The sequence below is a fragment of the Bombus vancouverensis genome, chromosome 8 (genome assembly GCF_051014615.1).
Source record: "Bombus vancouverensis nearcticus chromosome 8, iyBomVanc1_principal, whole genome shotgun sequence".
Classification (NCBI taxonomy): Eukaryota; Metazoa; Arthropoda; class Insecta; order Hymenoptera; family Apidae; genus Bombus; species Bombus vancouverensis.
In genome coordinates, this window is record NC_134918.1 from 16,668,937 (window position 1) to 16,689,284 (window position 20,348).

At 36.4% G+C, this 20,348-nt stretch overlaps 1 protein-coding gene across 2 annotated transcripts in view; it reads right to left on the minus strand.

Moving 5' to 3' along the window:
* Positions 1-20,348, minus strand: part of mamo (zinc finger protein 628-like) — a 120,538-nt gene that overhangs the window by 24,476 nt on the left and 75,714 nt on the right. The gene's annotated exons all lie outside the window — the stretch shown is intronic.

Sequence of the window (20,348 nt, forward strand, 5' to 3'; positions counted from 1 at the left end):
TTAAGTAACCTAATTCGAATCTAATTTAAATTATCGTGGTCATCTATGAATCTATACATTACCAGGTCAGGGTTACGATTCCGATTCAAGCATATGATTCGTATAAACCCATATCGTATAAAACCATATTGATCGTGCTTGTTCTATCTTTTATTTTAATTATATATTCTGAACAACAATCGGTGATAAGCGTGTAACTGTAATGAATACGTATATATGTATAAAAATCGAGATGCAAACTGAAATTTAGATAGAAATGTAGAAAGGCATGCAGTATTAATATGTATTATAAGAATAGATAAAAGATTATCTTCAAAATAGGGCAAACTTACCAATATCATTTCTGTATATTTAGTACGTGAGTTATTCCTTCGTTTCATCGCCTCTGACACAGACACCCAAGTAATAGTATAATATGTACATCTTAATGTTTGTTAAATACGTTGAAATGAAATATAGAAATAATAGGAAATGAAGGATAATCAGTGTGTACTTCTAGTTAACTCCTCGCCAAACGATTACCTTACTATTTATTCATTTGATAATTTTGATTCTTAAACTGCATTATAAATTTCATAGAAAATATTACGCGAGGCAAGGAGTTAAACAACGACGAATGTTAGAAAACGAAAATCGAAAGCAAACGACCGCAAGGAGGAAAACATCAAAAAGGAGCAAGCGATAAGAAGCTATTCTACGACGAAAGAAACGGGCAGGTGTGAATTATCCCCAGAAAAAAAGACATCAAGGTTCAATGACCTATTGTTAACACAAACAGTTTGCAGCTTTTATTTCACAAATCGTTAATTTACAACTATGATATGCATTCGTTCGCCTAAGAACCGAAACAAAACGTCATTTTACACGAAACAAGGCGTAGTACCCATAATGATCAAGAACGCGTGTCAACGTGGTGAAGTTAGTTACGGACAAGTCTTTCTCTCCGATTTCATTTCCTCAAACGTCGAGAGATCCTGGTAATTATAATCGTGTTATACACGTGTACAACCTGTCGCCTCGAACATCGCTTTTTCTCTTTTCTTATTTTTTCCTTTTTTCTTCTTTCGCCACGCTGTCATAAACATCTTAAACCATTACACGCATATTTCCTTCGTGTTGAAACACGCACAAGCTGCGACCGACAAGTTCCATCGGAAGCGAATCTCGGTTAAAATTAACCAAGTTCCATCCGACGGGTACTAAATGCCTTAACCGTCGATTCACGCAAAAACGAAACGTTCCCCGTCTGTTCTCTATTCGCACGAAAATTTTCGCTATTAACAGCTCAAAATTATAAACGTTTCATTCGCGCGTCTTATATTCCAAAAAAAAAACTCGTCGTTTTCTATTTTATCATCGGAATCGCAGCTCGAACGCGTCTTCGAGCAACCGATGGACATTGTGTGTTCTCGTGAGCGGCGTATGATCCCTATGTGCACGAGAGCTTTCTTTCTTTAGCGATTTTCTGTGTGTACACATGTGTGTTGTACGTTTCTTTTCGTTCTCTTTCTCGTTTCTACTCATTTATATCGATCCTCCTCGCTCGCTCGAGGAGCCATCTAAAAACTTCCGAACAACGCGTAGAGATTACGTTTCTCACCTTCGCTATGCTTCCTTCTCTTCCTTTTGCCTTTTAACATCCGGAGACGATAGAACGGCGGGAATCGCGAGTACAACGAACGCCAGAAAGACGCATAAGCTTTCGGAGCACCATTTCTATTTTTCTTTTCCATTTCTTCTTCTTTCGTGTTCCCTTTATTTATCTCTATCCTCTGGCTGCTTCCCATCGTCGAGATATCCCGAAGATTTTCTACGAGATATTACGGTCGATCGAGACAACGAACGATGTACATGGCGGTCGTGTCGCGTCCGTTTGATCGTTGCGTCGATCGAACCGTTGCCTCGAGACGACCGCCAGCAGAGGAGCGAAATGCGAAAACGAGACGCGTCGATTCGTTCGCGCTACCTGTTCCTTGTCTACGAACGTAGCGATGATCGTGCCCCGATAATTCATGTACGTGTCCTATCGCGGCGCATAATATCTAAGATCAGCAAGGTCGCGCTAGAGTGTTTCTAGGCACATCACGCGATACTTTGTCTGCGTACTGGCTGGTACTCAACTTATGGAACGAGTATGACGGATACTGTATTGAAAAATACGAAATTGATTGTAAAATCGCTCGCGATAGTTGCTTGCAATGGTCGATTGCAATTACAGCATGAATATCGCATTCTAACTCCTTGTCTTACGATTTTTCTACTTTTTTCTTTACGTCCTATTTATATTTCGAATGAAAAATTCGAAACTGATGGATAAGAAAGAACAGAATTACGACCAAGTCTTTATACAAGTAATTTTGGAATTAGCTTTTCTTTCTTTCGTAGCTAATCGTTCCTAGTGACGACTATTATTTATCGTTACTTATTTTACTCTAAAACGCATTACTTAATTAAATTCTCAAAAAAAGAAAAAGAAAAAAACACAATAAGATAGATGTAATAGACACAATGAATCTTACTGGTCACGCAAGAAGGAATTTAATAAAAATTTCGATGCAACATCAGCTCCTCGTTCTGCATAAACGCGATTTAGCGGTATCAAACAATAACATTAAAATTAACACGTCGACTGTCGTAAATCGAATAAAACGAACAATCGTATCTGTAAAATTTTCGATACGCTTAACGTGCCTGTAACAACGTAAAGCACTAAATGCGGCATAAAGCGCTCGAACAATTTCATTTTTTAAAAGGTTACGTATTATATATGCGTATTACAATGAATCTCTGTGAAACAAGCGAAAGCACTTCACTCGCTATGGGTGAACGCATAAACTTTGCCCGGAGCTGCAGTCAACGTGTTACTTATCGTAGAAACTTCCGTACATATATCGAACGTTATACGATAGCACCGAAGTTAAGCATTAAGAAGCAATTTCATCCGATTCACGTGAGAATTGTGTTCGTATCGCGACGACTACGTATTATTTCATAATGGAGATTCCGTTGTTGGGGAATCCGACTTTTACGTCACAGAGGCACGCGGATAAAATTTTAATCGCGCGGGATGGGGCGAAGATTACTCGTTCGAACATTGACGTACACCGTACGTGACACAGCTCGTGTGCTTTTCACGTCTCGAGAAACGTTCACGCGGAAAAAGAACTTGTCAACCGGCTTGCGAACGAATCGGAACACGTACGTCCAGATAAATCCTTTAAACATCTTGTTTCCGTCTTCGTGACCTCTTTCGATGTTTCTTTCCAGAGATGTACGTGCTCCAATAATAGCTCCTTGCATGATCTTAGATCGTTATGCGTTTTGTTAGGCAATTTTGTAGGCCGGAGGTGAATTTGCAGGAGAAGATGTTGCAGCGATGCGAAAAATTACAGATATTTGTAGTCGGCTTTGTTCGAATTGAGTTAAGGTTTTTGCGGAGTGAAATCTGTGATTTCTTTGAATGTAACGCGAGTGAAGAAATTATGGAAATATTAAAATTGGAGGCTTTTTTTATCTATGTGCAGAATACTATTCGTAATTGTTTTGTTGATCGTGAATTTCAATCTTTATAATTATTTTTTTTCTAATTAAGCATTTTATTTAGCAGTGATCAACATATTTTTACGTATTCAGCTATTATAATTATCGAACTATAACAGATTGTTGAAAACATCTGCCATATATGCATAATTATAATAGTTCATAATTAATGTTTTATCATTCTGAGAGAAAAATTCGGATTCAGTGAACGTAATGTAGCTTAATGTACACCGATATTGTGCTTCTCCACAGCTGGAGATCAGAATTCAATAAAGTATAGAAAGCAGCATACGAGTATTGTAGGTCACTAACTGTTGGATAATAATACGTGCATCGTATCGCCTCGGTTAACTACGAATAGTATTATGCACGTTTAATCTCCATACATTCAATTAGACAAGGAAACATCTGAAAACTATCGTTTCGTAACAGAGTACGAGACTGATCAATTGGAACAGCCTTAACCAACGATCAAACGACTATATCGATAATTAAGAGTATCTTATTACTTTGATTTTTCATTTCCATATTGCAAAAAGCATCGCTGTACTCACTTTCAATATTCCCGTAAATCCCCAACGCTTGTAAAAATCATACTTAATCGTTCAACGAGCCAATTCTGCCATCTTTTTAAAAATTTCATTTTGGTTTCGCGAACGACGCAGCGTCTCGCGCGAAGCCAAACTTCTGGCGCGGGTTCGTTCGTTCGAGTGGTTCCTAAAAAACGGAGGCGACCGAGGCAAACTAGCTACGCGCATTACTTCTCTCATAACAATGTCACATTATCTCGTCTCTAATCACTAGCGTTTACTCGATTAAATCAAGCGATCTGGACGTCAGTGCTGGGTGTCGAGGTGTAAGTGCTGGAATGTAGGGTATCTTCGTATTATTATTTTTTTTCCATTTTTCCATTCTATATGTTCTATGTTGCTCGCTCTCTCTCTCTTTCTTTCTCTCTCTCTCTCTCTCTCTCACTCTCTGTTCTCATTTTTGTTCATTTTTTCGAAACGGCAATGGGCGTCGATCGATCTGTAAGTTCGCGACCGAGAGATTCGGGGACGCGGGTCGCGCGCGCGTGTCACACATCATCTGCAAAGCAAAAAATCTAAAATCTCTTGGTTGGCACACAAAACGAAACGATGTGGCATCACGCGGGCCTCCGGCATTGTGGCGCACGGATCGCCCGCCTGACTTCGTTACAAGTATGAAAAATATCCTGGCTTGGTTTTCCTCTTTCTGCTTCTTCTTTTTTTTTTTTTTTTACTTCATTTAAATACCGTTTAAAAAAGTTATTGCATCTGGGTAACCTATATTGTATAGGTACGTAACTTCATTTTTTCCATTATCGTATATTGTACAAATATTGTTGTAAGTCGGTACAAACGTTACTGTAGAAAACATAACAATTCGTAGGTTCCTCTCGTCTCAATCTTCCACTCTTTGCGTGTGTGTTATTTTACTTTCTCTCTCTCTCTCTCTTTCTCTCTCTCTCTCTCTCTTTCGTTCTATTCTTCCCTTATTTACCACTATTTTCGTTCATTCGTCTACATTTTCTCCCTTCTATCTCACTCTTTCTCATTCTTTCTTTTTCGCTAATTCTCGCGCGCTCGCTCTTTCTCTCGTTCCCTTTCGCTCGTTTTATGTATTTATCGTTACGGAAAGCTTAGTTAAGTGTTATACAATCTGTTTAGTACTATGCGAGATTCCGATCTACAGGGTGGCTTTCATGGTATTTGAACACTGCATTGCTCGTGTTGTCTCGTACGTTCCTGCGTGTATCTGTGTACGTGTCTTTCAGCGTATGTATTTATAAGTATGTGTGTGTGTGTGTGTGTGTGTGTGTGTGTGTGTGTTCTGCGGCTATCCGGAGCAAACGAGAAAGAACGAACCGAGGAGTGAATGTGGTGATCGAGGCTCGTCCACAGGACCAGAAGAAGCGATTGTCCTCTTCCTTACGAAATAATACGAGAATTAGAGAAATAGCGTGAAACAGATGGATCGTTTTCCGTCGATTCAATCATTCGTATACATTACAAGAAACAAACAAATTCGCAGTAATCTCTTGTGAACGATAATAACAATTATACGATTGTTTCGTATTAAATTGCCTGTATCGTTTGTTTCATTATTAAATTAGAATATAAGCGCATCCCTATGTTTTTAATTTAGAGAAAGAAATTTGGTTTCTGTGTATTTTTTCAACAGATCGTAAAACTTTAGATAATAACGTATTTTATAATCTTCTGATAAATAATGAATTTTGCAAATGTAAATTCTGTCGATCTTCTAAGAAAGAATTCGAACTAATTGTCACTTGGTTTCGTTAAATTGTTCATTATACTTAACACCTCGTTATATATAACTATGAAATAACCGTGAAATTTCTTAATATAACGAAATTAAATCAACTATTATCCCTGTCCCTGATAACATATTCACGTATTATCAAATCACAGCAGACTTTCCTAAACTATTCAGTTCCTCGTTCTAGAGAAGAAAAAACTTAATCTCTATTCATTACCAACGTATTATTCTTTATTCGCTATCAATAAACACCAACGATTTATCAATATATTCTATATTTCTACAATTTTCCAACCTAAAAAAGGCACGCTAATTATCAGTTCCAAATGCAACAAATTTCCCTAATGTATCAAACGAATTCCCTAATAAATCAAATCTCTTGCCTTAGAATATTTTATCTATCATTAGAGAATAACTAGAATTTTCTATTGTCATCGTACGTCTTCACGCGTTTCATCTACGATATTTCATCGCGACGAATTTCCTAAAAATTTTGAAGCGAACTCGACACGAAGTGATTTGCATCGAGCATTCGTGGACCTTGAATGAGGTGCTTACTAAGTACCGTAAAAGTGCGAGTCTGCATAACTCCCTTCGACAATTGCAGAAACGGACGTGTAATGGCCAAAATATGCGACGAGTGCACAAAAGCGATCAACGAACGTCCGGCGTCGTCGATCATTCTCGGTATCCTTAGCTTTCGCAACGTTCGCTTTTGCCGAAGTCAGGTGACGAACGAGTTTATCAACTTCCCTTGAACATTTAGCCTTTCGTGTCACATACACGGGACTTTTACGTATTAATTGAGCGAAGAATTATAAATTTAGTTTTCGGTCGATACATTTTGAAAAGGCAATACGATTCAAGAAATTAAGAAACTGTTAATTTTCCGTGACCATGGAATATTTAAAAAATTATCTAATTCTCTCAGTAATATTTTGGATTTCGCGTATAATTCTTTGCAAGTAAAAGAATGCAGGATATCAGTGGCAATTTCTCTTCGTGCTTCGAATATTGAAATATTAGAAAAATCGCAAGAAAAAATTAGAACCTTTCTATTTTCCGCAGAAATATTTTATACTCCCGCTAAATCTCAATAGTTAAACGGATTTTTGAAATCAATAAATAGGAAAACTAATCAAACTAGGGATTGCACGTGTGTTCTGTGAGTTAAGTGAAAATAGGAGTAGAATTAAAATTTTGTAGTATATTTTGCGCAGTAGAACATGATCTAGGAAATTAAGAAACATTCATTATCAATTGATATTATTTATGTATTATTCGTATCGCAATCATTCTGCAATTTAGATTGCAATATCGATAATGAAATAAACTGTTTCTCACGGAATAAAGTATCGGTTCGTTAAACAGTTCGTAGAAATTAATAAACGGGAAAAAAAAGTAATTAAGGTATAGAACGTACGCGTATCCCGCGAATTAAATAGAAACGTCTTCGCTGATTTAATTTCCATTCGTTCTCGTTTTAATTTCTGTTAATTTGTTTATCGAGAATCGATGCGTTTATAGGGGGAGTTGTATCCCTCTAAACGAGTTTATTTCAACAGGAACGAATCGCACGCTTTGCTTTCTCGGCTTCCTGGTATCTCCCGTTAAACATTTAATATTTATTCTTGTAATTAATGAATGTTAAATTGATTCCACGATGTTAAACCCCGATAGATTAAAGTTTGATTAAAAACCATTCCATTTATGATGAATTTAATTTATGTTCATCAGTCGAATTAAGCTTTTAATAGAGTTAAAAATTAAAAGGCCGAGTTTCACTTTCTTCGCTTTGTAAAATATTATATGGATACTTCCATGAATATTTAATGAAATAATCTTTCGTTATATATGCCGCGGTTGATAATATTAATATTGGATTCTAACGCTTAATTAACTGCCGTGTAATTTATTTGCAACGATAGAAATTCAAAAATGATTCAAACATCTCGTAAGTATGAAGCGCTATGAACGTGTTAATAATCTTCCAGCATAACGTTCGTAATTATCGTTCAACTTGTACTTCATATTGTTTTTAGTAAGCAAAGTTTCCTTCAAGTATTTGTTATTTGTGCGTACGTATTTTCAAATTCTATTATTAAGATGCTGTTTTAATCATAATTGGAAGATAAGATAAAGCATAAGAGTATTAGTCCTGTAGATTTCCATATACGCACGTATGTCTTATATTTACTGTACAAAATATTTATAATTAATATGCGTGTTCTTTAAGAAGTTTCGTGGTATTTAGATAAAAAGTATAGTCATGACAAGTAAAAATGGTATAATTCAGAACAGAAATGCAAAGTACTCCGACATTTATTCATCTTTCCCACGATATAACTTTGTTAGAAAATTGTAGATGAAAGAAACTGTAACGGTATTATTCATTGTTTTATTATTACGATTATTATCACGAGAGAGAAATAACGATTTAAAAGCCAGCTTGCATTAATAAAAATTGCATTCGTAGGTGTTACGTACTTATCGAAGCTCTGTTATTTAAAATGTACTTCATTATCACGATTAATTCAAATAACGATATATTTCAAATCGATGGGTGTATCAACGAAGCTCGTTGTTAATTTTAATTGCATTCTTGATAAATAATTTTAATTGATAATCCATTTACGTTGTTTGCGTAAAGAGATAGCAAGTATTGTTCTCAATCTTTAATTTATCATGGCTTTGTATATTTTGACAATGTTATCGATAACATTCTGCAAGTTGCAAGTTATTAGCGTTAATAAACTCTCTTGTTTAACAGAAGGAATCTTGATAATAAAGCAAAAGAACTGTCGTAAGTAAACCTTATGAATTACGAGATATCTGAGAAGCATCTTGCACAATTGAACTGATATCGATAGCGAAATTTTACGAGTCACGAGTTACGAATTACGAGTATTAATAAAAATCGTCGAATAGTATTAAAAAATTCGTAACTTCTTAGATAATAAAACAAATAAAATTTTACAAGTAAATTTTACAAATTACAAGTTTCTCGTCTGTAGTATTTGACGAAGAATCATAAAAAAAGATCTAGAATCTAAAGCTTGCAACCTGTCAATTCGCTAGTATTAGTACAATAAATTATCGCGGAATGAAACAATCTGCAACTGCCCAATCGATTGAAATTCCATTACATAACAAAGAAACCGATCTAAATTAATTAAATTCGTAAAATATTTCCCAGCTCCACGAACTCGCCCGTTCGCTAATATTTCTATGTACTTGTTAAATTATTATATAACAATTGAAAGATGACCAACCGATCAGAATTCCATCGTATAACCAACAAACGATTCGAGATTAATTAAATCCACAAAAATGTCCGTGATCTCTTCTTTTAAACGAACGAGTCTCGCAAATGAGGAAAAACCAATTCCAAGATTCGCGGCGGGGAAAAAAGAGAAGAGCGACGGTTTAATAGAAAATTTCACGAACCGTTTGTGGCAGCGTTCCGTGCCGAGTACCGGAAGAGAAGGTCGCCCGTTTGAAAACGCTACCATGCCGCAACTTTTCGCGTCCAATGAGCCGTCGCGCGACATTTTTCAACCGGTCCGCCTGTTTCCCTGTGGAAAAAGTTGCCTCGCCGGTGCCGGGATAGGCGTAGACGAATGAGAAAAGGTGAAAGGGGCAGAAGGTAGGATCGAGATCGTGATACACGCCCCTATTAGCGAAATTCGCTGTGGAGAAACGGGGTGACGAGAGAAACGACCACGTGCTCCGACGAGATGACGCGATATGCGACTCTGTTCCGAGAAAAAAGAACGTTTACGACGCGAGCGGAAAATCCCTGCCCCGGAGTGATATCTCAACGCGTTGTTCGCAAGTTTACTCCAGCTTGCGAAATACTCTCAATTATGTACACATTTCTTTGTCCTTGTTGTCGTTGTTCGACTTCCGAGTATTTTAGAAGATGGCGAGTTCGAGGAAGTTAGCACAACGGGTTAAATAATGTAACAGATTGTGTAATAAGTTCATTTACGTAAGACTTATTTGTCCAACGACGCGCAAATATCCGAATACGTATTCTTCGTACGATCGATCGTACTTTGCAATTTTAGAAGAAGGATTTTTGCGTTCATCGAGTTATTTGATCGTTACTGGTGAAAAGAATTTTTCTAAATATTAAAACAATTAATAGTTCGATATTAATAAGCACAGTGTATATATATCAATGATTTCAAGTAAATTACTTCGAACGATCTAGAGTTACTTTTATCATATTACGACAGACGTTTGTAACATAATACGTTTCTTTGCTAATGATTGCTTATGTTTATTTTTCCTCTGTTAATCAATCAATTACGCAACTGTAAGCAGCATTACTCGTTCTTCTTATTGCAACTAACATAAGTAACTTTTTACGCTATTCCTTCAAACGTAATATTTATGTTAGCATAATAGTTATGTTGCATAAACGCATAGAAATTTGTAGCCTAGCCATTTTACACAGAATCCGTTTTTGACACGATCATTAATACGTATTCCCCTGTTTTAAAAATTCGAAAGTATATGCTTTTTGCATCTGGCACCAAAAATACATGAAATCTAGATCGTTCCTTCTAAATTCTTCGTCATCTTATTACACGACCAAAGGGTTAGTAACCAAGGCTGAGAAAAAGAAACATTTAAATCCTTTCCAGTATAAAACATTCAATAATTTAAAAGAAAACGTCTTTATTCCGATTCAAGCAAATATCCTCTCCAGAAAAGGTTAGCAATCACGTCACCTCGTCTTTCAACACGTTGACTACCACGCGAATTTTACATATTTTACTGCCCCCTGTGAGCTGCGACAAACGAACGAAGTATGCTACGTCGCAACCTGACTGCGGATATTTATGCAAACTTGTATTTTTCTAAATACAAATAATTTAGAGGAGTGAAATTTAGTTAGAAAATTGTTTTATTCGTCAAATGCGATGCAAGCTACTGTATTTTGCATATTATGCACACGTTCTATGCATTTTTGTATCTCCAAATTAATTCTCGCGAGATATCGAATTGTATCTACGTGCTTGTTCTCTGACAATGTTGCCGAAATCGTTCGCATCGTTAAGAATTTTCCAACCCGTGAGATTTACCTTATTTTAATTCTAAGGGATCTAGCGAAACGCGGATCTGTTCGATGACTGCCGTGGCAGTCGACGGTGTCAACCAAATAGAAACTCAGTCGAAAAGTTCCTTCGAGACAGAAGCAGAAGAACGCATGTGGCCCTGTGGTAGTCGCGCAACCCTCCACTAACTTCGCCAAGGTTACAGCCTAACTTCTCTCTAGGTAGAAGTCCGAGCATGTACACACGTATGCATAAACCAGGTCGTTGTATGGGATAGACGTAGGAACGTGTCACCGGGTGACCCGCTCCGCAAACTCGCGAAACGCGCGTCGCCTCGAACTGGGGTAGTAGGAGCAGTCTCGGCGTGATCGGTCGCACGGGGGTGGTAGGCGTAGGCCTGCCACCTTCCACCTACCACGCTCTTACACATACACGATCATATACACGTTCACGTACACGAGCAACCTTCGAACGGGTTGTACGTGTCCCTCGGGTCGCGGCAACGAGCGCTAAGCGTTCACCTGTCGGTACAATCAAGGACAAAATTGAAAGAGGGTCGGTTGGCGGTACTTGCTGGCTCGCTGAATCGTTCGTTATGCAACGGTCGGGTTAAACGCGGCTGCAAAGCCCACGATATTGATTCGGGATTAATTTTTTTAGCCTGTTTTGGGGTAGTTACAGGAGGTCGAGGATTTTGTTATCGAGAAACGGATTGAGGGGGTTGAAGAATGATTTGGCGAAATGTGTGAGCAAGTTGGAATTCGTGGTTTATTGGTGGCTTTGATCTTAAGCTGGTATCAGCAGATAGATAGGGGAACGAGGGCGTTGGTTGAGTTATTTCGTTTTGGCAACGGTGTTTTTGATGTTGGATTGCCAAGCAATGTAACTGATTGTACCGAGATTTAGCAGCGTGAGTTTTATAATTTCGAATCTTTTAATTATTCAGGAAAGCGATGAAAGAACATTACCATTATAACTATCGATGCGACGATTAAAATACGATATGAAACTTGCAGCAAAGAGATCGAAACGAGAGATACACGAAGAAATACGTAATGTGATCGTTTGGGAAACAACAAATTTGACTGAAGTTCAATTATTTTTACAACTCTGGTACTTACTCTTAACATTCTTTCACGTGTTCGTACTATACAAAAAAAAAAAAAAAAGAAAATCAAAATTGCAAATGAAATATTATTTTAACGTAACGTTAACCCTTAATGGTTTCCTTCGTACCAATGGAACACGAGTTAACGCGTGACATTATCAAGCAAACTGGTTGGGTAAAAAGTGGAAAAAGTCCAAAGTTCGCGTAACACGAGTCGTTATGCGAATCACGAAGCCCGATTCGATAAATCCCCACTCGAATTAGTGGTGGAAACGGTTACGACCGATTCGTTTCAGAGAACGTCCAGAGGCGAACCAACGTCCAGCGAATTTTGGTCGAGACTGTATGTAGGTCGCGTAGGTGGGAGCGTGGCGGTGTATCAGTGCACGCGTAGGCGTGCCTGCCTACGTTTGGAATTGCGCAGGTAGGCGTGACTTGGGGCGGCGCCAGGTGAATACACCCCTGACCTCGGTTCCGCAACTCCACGCGTGTCTTCGAACCTATATCGGCTTTCGATTCCCATGTCCAAGCCATGCAGTAAGAATCATCGATGTTGTTTCCTACTTTCCTTTCTCCTTCGCGCAATTAACGCCTATTCCATTCTTTTTTTTATCTCTTTGTTTTATTCTTGAAGTTCTTTTAAATTGGTTGATTTTTCATATATGCATATTCTTAAAAAATTTTTTTAATTAATCTGAAATAGGAGCAGATTCTAAATTTTGTAATTTAGCCGGGGTTTATCTTTTTCTAAGTCAATTATTTCTTCTTTGAATTCCCAAAGAACTATTAATATCCTTATCGAGTAAATTTCTAGAGATTGCTACTTCAAGAGAAAGAATATTTGTTTTGTAAGAAATCAAAACGTAATTCGTAGATAGTGGACAATAATCGATGGATTTAATGGTTTGAATTTGGAATATTTTTAAGAAATCTATGGTAGAAACAGAAAACACGCGTTAACTGATTTTAGTTATTTGCAAATTTGCGAAAGAAAACGAACGATATGAAAATTTCGCTCAAACGTGTACAAATCCCTTTGAATAATTCTACGTTGATTGAAGTTCACTTAGATAGGATATTCTTGCAGTTATTAGTCGGGAACAACTTTTCTTCGAGATATTTTTCTAACAATGTACCAGTGTGAAGATACAGTAAGATACATTTCCTGATATATTGGTTATCGAATGAGTCTGACAACAGACAATCCGTTTCTCCTTACGCTTCACACGTAGATAGATAGTAAGTATATTATATTCTCATAGTTTATCTTTCTCGTATCATATTTTCGTAAAACGAGTACTCGTGTAATTTTTCACATATGTGTTATTATTAGAATTTTAAAAATTGCATCTAAAATATCCAAATTACATTATCCTTACTGCGTTAACCTACCGTGGATAATATAATTATTTTTATTGTAAAATTATATTTGTAGATTACACGGGAAAGACACGATAGGTTTACTTTTGTTGGTTTTCTAACTTTGATATCACTATGACTCATAAGGAGAATACACAAGGTATAAAACTTCAACGAATATGTATGTAAATATTTAAAAAATACGTGATAACCCCAGGAAGTTTTCTATGAGAATACCAACCGTATAATTAATTTTACTACAATCAATATTTTTGAAATAAAAGTTGTTAAAAGTTTGTTAAAAATAGATATTTAATCCCAAAAGAAAATAAAAAGCACAGCTTTGGTAATGTTTGGTTAGTTGGTAGAATATTGAATTTTAAAATAAATAATGTGATCTATCGCGTTTCCCCTCTTTAGTTTTTATTTTTTAACCAAATTATATATGTTCTTCATTTTATTAATAACATGGAACGAATATTAACATCTTAATGACGTTATTAAATTAAACCATTGTTGGCGATTAGTTCAATGAAATAAGATAAAATGTACAAACCAATGATTCTTACTGCGTGTGATTTCATTCTTGGTAGATTTTCCGAAAACTATTCTGAGCTGTTTTCAACTCGTTGGTATACTTTTACAGTGCTACCTACTTCGAAATTACTTTGCGAAGTTCTTCGGCTACTTAGCCGAACGGAATCTCGGGTTTTCGTGAAACTATTCTATTTCTCTGTGCAACTGCAAAATTACCTCAGATAATTTCACTAGTTGAATCGAACTGTTTCACGAACAGATAACATCCAGCTATATTCACGCTATTTAGCTTTCTTAATTCCCTGTAATTCTATTCGTGTCGTTTCCCTCTTAATTGAAACGAAAATCACTTTCCTTTTCCTTCGGATATTATATTAGGTTGCCCCCAAAGTTTCTTTCGTTTTATAAGGAAATAATAGATGCACGATATCTCTTGTCTTATGTTTTTGTTTTATTGAATTTTGTTCTATTGGGAAAAAAACGAACCATACATAATCCAATAAAATAATATAAAACAAAAAATGTTGCGCATCTGGCATTCTCTTATAAAACGAAAGAAACTTTTGGAACAATCTAATGCTATACAAGAATTAAGAAAAATTACTCGAAAGAAAAAGAAGCAAGATCTAAACTTCCATCGCTGTTAAAAGTAACAAAACCGTGATCAACGACAATCAAATTTTGCCTGAATATGATGCCATTGTTAATCTTTTCGTTTCAGAAGCTGACGATCGAATTACAAATAAATTACAAGTAATTGTAAGCGATTTACGAACAATTTCTACGTATTTCTAAATATTAAAATCGTTTGCATTTGTCAAACAATAGCGAAAAACATGGCAGATGTGTGTTTATCTATTCAGTACCTGATCTGAGAAGGAAATAGTTTATGATACAACGAACACGTAATTAATTTGTAACATGTGCTTCTCTAAAAAGCAACAAATTACAAAACTTGATATGTTACTGTCCTATGACAAAAAATTTTACGAAACTCTGTATAAATATTTAAAATATTATCGAAGAGAGTTGCGCGCACTTTAACAGTTTACTCTTGAACGATAAAACCTATGAATTATTAAGATATGTTTCGTCCCTGTAATTTTGTTAACTAACATTTTAACTACCTAAATGGAGATGGCGTAGATCCACGAATGTTCACGCACCTACGATTTATTTATCACAACATAAAATACGATTATTGCTCTCGTTAGTAGAAGCTTACTCCTCCTACGAATATGCAACGCTTTTCTAAATGTAACACGTGGAAATTACTGTATTTCTACGTACAGTTACATTAGGAATTTCTCCTCGTATCTAATTTCATTCGTCAATATTTTTCCAGACTACTATCTATCACGTTTTCTTTTTTCCAGCAAAATTCTTGGATATTTTATACGATCACATCTTTTTGCTCGTATCAAAGGTTTAAAAATTTATTTCAGAAACCTTTTTAATTGTTCTAATATTCCTAGAACCAAGTGACAATTAAGTATCTTTCTTCTACGTCCTTTAAAAAAAAAAAAATTGCATTCGTTGCAATGATAGATCAAACATTTCCATATACTTTTACATTTAATTCCTCTTTCCTACGAATAAAATGATTTTAGAAAGGACATTTACGAAGCTGTTATACCTTTCGACGTACAAACGCTTCTAAGTTTCCTTGTTTTTTCGAGAATTTCCAAAAAAATATTCAAGAAGGAAAATCATATCTTTTGCATTAAGTATTTCTATAAAACCTACCCATACTTCAAATTCAATTCCTTCTTTCCGTCGATAAAAAATTTGTATTATCTCTCGATATGTGAATTGTCCTCAAAGTATCTAATTACTCCGAACCAAACTAATTAAATTTTTCATTCTCAATTGCTCGCTTTTCTCCAAGATTTGCACTTTACGTGCAACCTAAATTCGTGCATTTCTTCTGAGAATATCCCATTAGTTTATTTATCCTTTATCTTCTTGCAGCATGAAAATTAAATCAAGTAGATATTTCTGGCCGATTTTCTGGAACTGGCCCATGGACGAGGATCGATCACCCTTAATTCGCACGGATTCTTACAAATATACTCACGGCGAGGGTAAAATTCCGAACAAACGCATCCGACCGCTTTTTCCCCCTCTAATACGTTATCTCGCCTCTTTTCTATTTTTGTCATATTTCATTTTGAATTGTTGAGCCAAAGCGTGAAAGCGCAAATACGTAATGGCGATATTGCTAATCGAGTGTCCGAACGTCGTCTCTCAATGTCGCTTCGCGGGATGATTTGCTCCTTTCATCTCTTCGAAAATTCCTTCTTTTCGTCATTTTACTCGATCATTTTATTTTTCTGCTTTCCTTTCCTTCTACCACGCACCGGAGAAGCAGCACCTTCGACTTCGCTGCTCGTTTCCGCGAGAATTATCGTCGCGAGAAGATCGGTTTTTCCGATCCAAAGCACCGCAAATGATTGGTACGACCGCGAGGATTCTCCCGTATTTCTTTTATTTTTCTTTCGGTTAAGGAAAAGTACAATTTGCGATTATTTTTCTTTCCTTTAACTCGGTGGAATTCCTCCGTGTTGCGGAGCAATACGAGCTACGAGTGCACGTACCGTCATGGCGTCGCGACGATAATTCCGTGGAAAACCGCGGTGTGTAAGAATGAACACGATGTAATGGAATTCGCGTAGTATAAAAGCTCTGAATTCCCGTGAAAGTGGGTTATGCAATCTTTTTTTATTTTTTTATATTTTTTTTTTTTTTGGTCGAGACGCGTGTTCCCAGGGTCGACGTTAGCTTCCTTTTTTCTCCGGGAATGGCAGATTAGTTTCTTTTCTCTATCGCGACGGCGCTCGAGATCTCTTGAACGTGCCGCCGTGTAGCTTCCGTTCCGCGCGTTTCCGTTGCCATCGATCGATTCGACGAAAGGAACGAACGCTGTTCTCGTTCGAACTTCTTTCTTTCCCGGAGGAGTAAAACGGCGAATCGAGGAACTTGAGCGCGTCGATAGTACGTAAAATTGCAACAACGAGTCTGCGGCGGCTTAATAGTTGATCATATTCGGTGTGATGTAAAAATATCGTGCGAAATGGTTACGAGGTGGCTGTGTGTATGATCCAGCGAGAAACGTTTCACGGTACGTTTCGCGGAAGCGGAAGTGTGATCGATTGGCGGAAACACGGGCGAAACGAAGACGCGGCTAACGTCGATCCTGTATGTGCGGTGTGACTTTGAAAATCGTACAAAACACGGATCACAGTAAAATAATAGAGCATTCGTGCCCAATGTACAAACAATTAAATATATATATTATATATATATATCATATATAATATATATAGTATATATAGTTTTCTACCTAAAAATTTCGTCAACATGTTTTCTTTTTCTTTTTTTTTTCCTCCATTTCTTTCTTCGTCGCGCTAGGTTGTTGATTCACAATTTTTCCTTCGCTTCTTTTTTTCTTTCTGTCATTTCTTTCCTTCTCTTTCGCCCTAATGTTTATCATAATGTTAATAATTATGATTAGGTGTCCCCGTAGTTTTAATGCCTATGCATCTTTATCGTGTATATATATTATATATATATGTATGACGCTTCATATATATATATATAATATAATAAACTTCAACTTCTTAACCTAGATATTCATACCTATAGGTAATTTCAGTTTAAATTAGTTCCCCTATTCACATATTGTTTCGTCTATATCAATATGCCGGTGTATACAATAGTTCTATGTAATGTATCACTAGTCATATCCAATGTATGTATATAATATATATATATCTATATATATATATATATATGTATATCATAGAATAATATTTCTATGTGTGTATGTATGTACAACGCCTCAGTATCTCCTTTATCTATCGTTTATATAGTACAATCGCTCTCTTCCTCTCTTTTTTCATAATATATATATATATTTATATATATATATATTGCATTATATACTAAACTATTAAAATACTAGTATAAATATCTCTCGACATACAATATATATATTTTTTCATATATATATATATGTATATATATATGTATTCATTTATTTATTTATTTATATATGTATAGTGTAGCGTGATTTTGGCGGAGCCGAAGAAATGGTTTCGAGTTTATCGATTATTTTTACTCTCTTATCAGATCTTTTTTGTTTCTTCTCAAAACGATATATGTATGTATATATGTATATGTACATATATAATATATACGCAGCACGATGACATTTCAACGTCTCCGCGACGTTCACTTCTTTTCTTGCTACTCCGCTCTTTTCACCCCTTTCGCTTCCATCTTATCGTCTTCTCCCCTCACACACTCTCATTCGTTTTCTCTTTCTTTCTCTCTCTCTCTCATACTCACTTGCTCTCTGTCTGTTTATACAGTTATTGCTATTGGATTCATTGCATAGTAGGTTCCCCCGTGTGAACTGATATTACTCACTTGTTTATTCCTTTAGTCTATTTTTTTCTCTTTTTTTGTTTCACCCCGTCTGTCGTGTTGCTCCATTAACCATTTAACGTTCCGTGTTCCACTGCGTTCGTACGCGAGCGCAATTCTTCCGCGTTGCAGAAGAGAAGATGTCGAGCGACGCCCTTCGACTTCGGTTCGCCTCGTCCGGACATCAATCGCAAAGGAAAAGTATTTCCTTGTTTCGTCTCGAGTCCTCTTAGCCGTACGGAAGCCATACACGAAAATGTTGCCCGTAAAAAACGGAGAAAACTGAGTCGAAAAGAAGCACCACGGGAACAGATGACAGCTACGATTTTTACAAAATTCTCGCTCTACAGTTTTCACATTTTTCTCCGTCTCTGGGGGGCAGGATATTCCCTTTCGTACGTTTTCACGCTGTACCGTATGCTTTTTCTATTATACTGCGCTAGCTGAAGAACCATAAATGGTTACAGAAATATTTTCTTGTGAAACGAGTCGTTGAATATCGAACGAAAGTAGATACTCTGAAACGAAAGTGACGAGGGTTGCTTCCGATTGAGCAATCAAAGGAATTATTCATTGACCCCGGTTGTATCATTTCCCTCAGGTTTTGGTGATTGTCGACCACCAAATGTAAGTTAAAATCATTCGACTCTTTCAACCCTTCGCCTTATGCATCTTTTGCAGCTAATACACTCTTTCGAGAGTAATTCGTCGCGAGATAAGTTTTACATTCATTTAAATTTCAGTATATTTTATCGTTGCTCGCGTTATTAAGAGAAAAATTCGTCTCGAAAGGGTCCAAAGTGAGAGTTAGCTGTTTGCTATCGTGACGTTCTGTCAGATGATACAACGAGGATTATTAATTATACACAAATTATATAATTTGCGTTTGTAATAATCCTCGATCGGAAAAATCGAAATTAAAAGTGAAAATTTGTTACGGGTAAAATCTTCCTTTATCCAATGGAAACTATTATTTCTGACACGAGTGTGACTTTTTTCCTTAATCCATTCGCTGCTACTAAAATACGGCTATTGCGCGCCTGGAATTTAATGTTTTCTCTTTTTGCTACAATGTGCTTTTATTTTAAGCAATAACAGGTATTCTAATATACAGTGCAATCCACTGCTTCGTTTAATCGTTTAATAAATTTTGCTGAAGCGCATAAAAAATAAAAGTACAATAGTAGATAATTGCATAGGTGCAACGTGTGCGCCAATAGCAGCGAATGTGTGAGAAGACAAAGAGCTAGAAAGGTTGCCAATAATAATTTCTTGACTTTGCTTTTAAATAAAACGTATCGCTACTTGTTTCGCAGTAAACATAATTTCTTATCCAGGTGCATGGAAAATGTATTTTTCTAGGTCATTTAGAAGAACTACCTTCAGGAAGGATCCTTAGGAAAATCCCGAAAACTGCGTCGCTTTATGTTACCGTATATTCTACGTCGACGGATTAAAAATGCTTCTTTTTCTTGTCTCTTTTCTTCCGCTTTTCTTCTTTCTTTTTTTTCCTCGTTTTGTTTACGGTAACCTCTTTGATCGCGCGGGAAATTATGAGATGCGTTCCCGTGATTTTCGCGGAATTAAACTTTTAAACGTTGCCCGCTCCGTGTTTATTCGTCGCTCGAGTTTCAAAAGCGTAACGCAGTTTGCGGTATTAATTAATGTAATTCGCAGATATTAATGACGCGCTACTCGTGTTCGCGACGATTACCCTCGAATAATTAATCGAGTTCGAAAATAATGCCGCTGAAATTCATCGAACTGGTACACATAAGTTTCCATAGGAGCGGCAATAATTAAGAACAAATCCGCCGCTGAAATAATCCTTTTTAAAAAAGTAGGATGGAGACCCAAGTAACAAAAAATTCCATCGACAGATTCCGCGATAGATTTTCATCTGCAGATTTCTGTGTATTACGAAAGGTTTCCGATATCCATCAAACACAAAATATTAAAAAAAAATAAATAAAGAAAGAAAGAAAGAAAAACATACTTTGACGTGT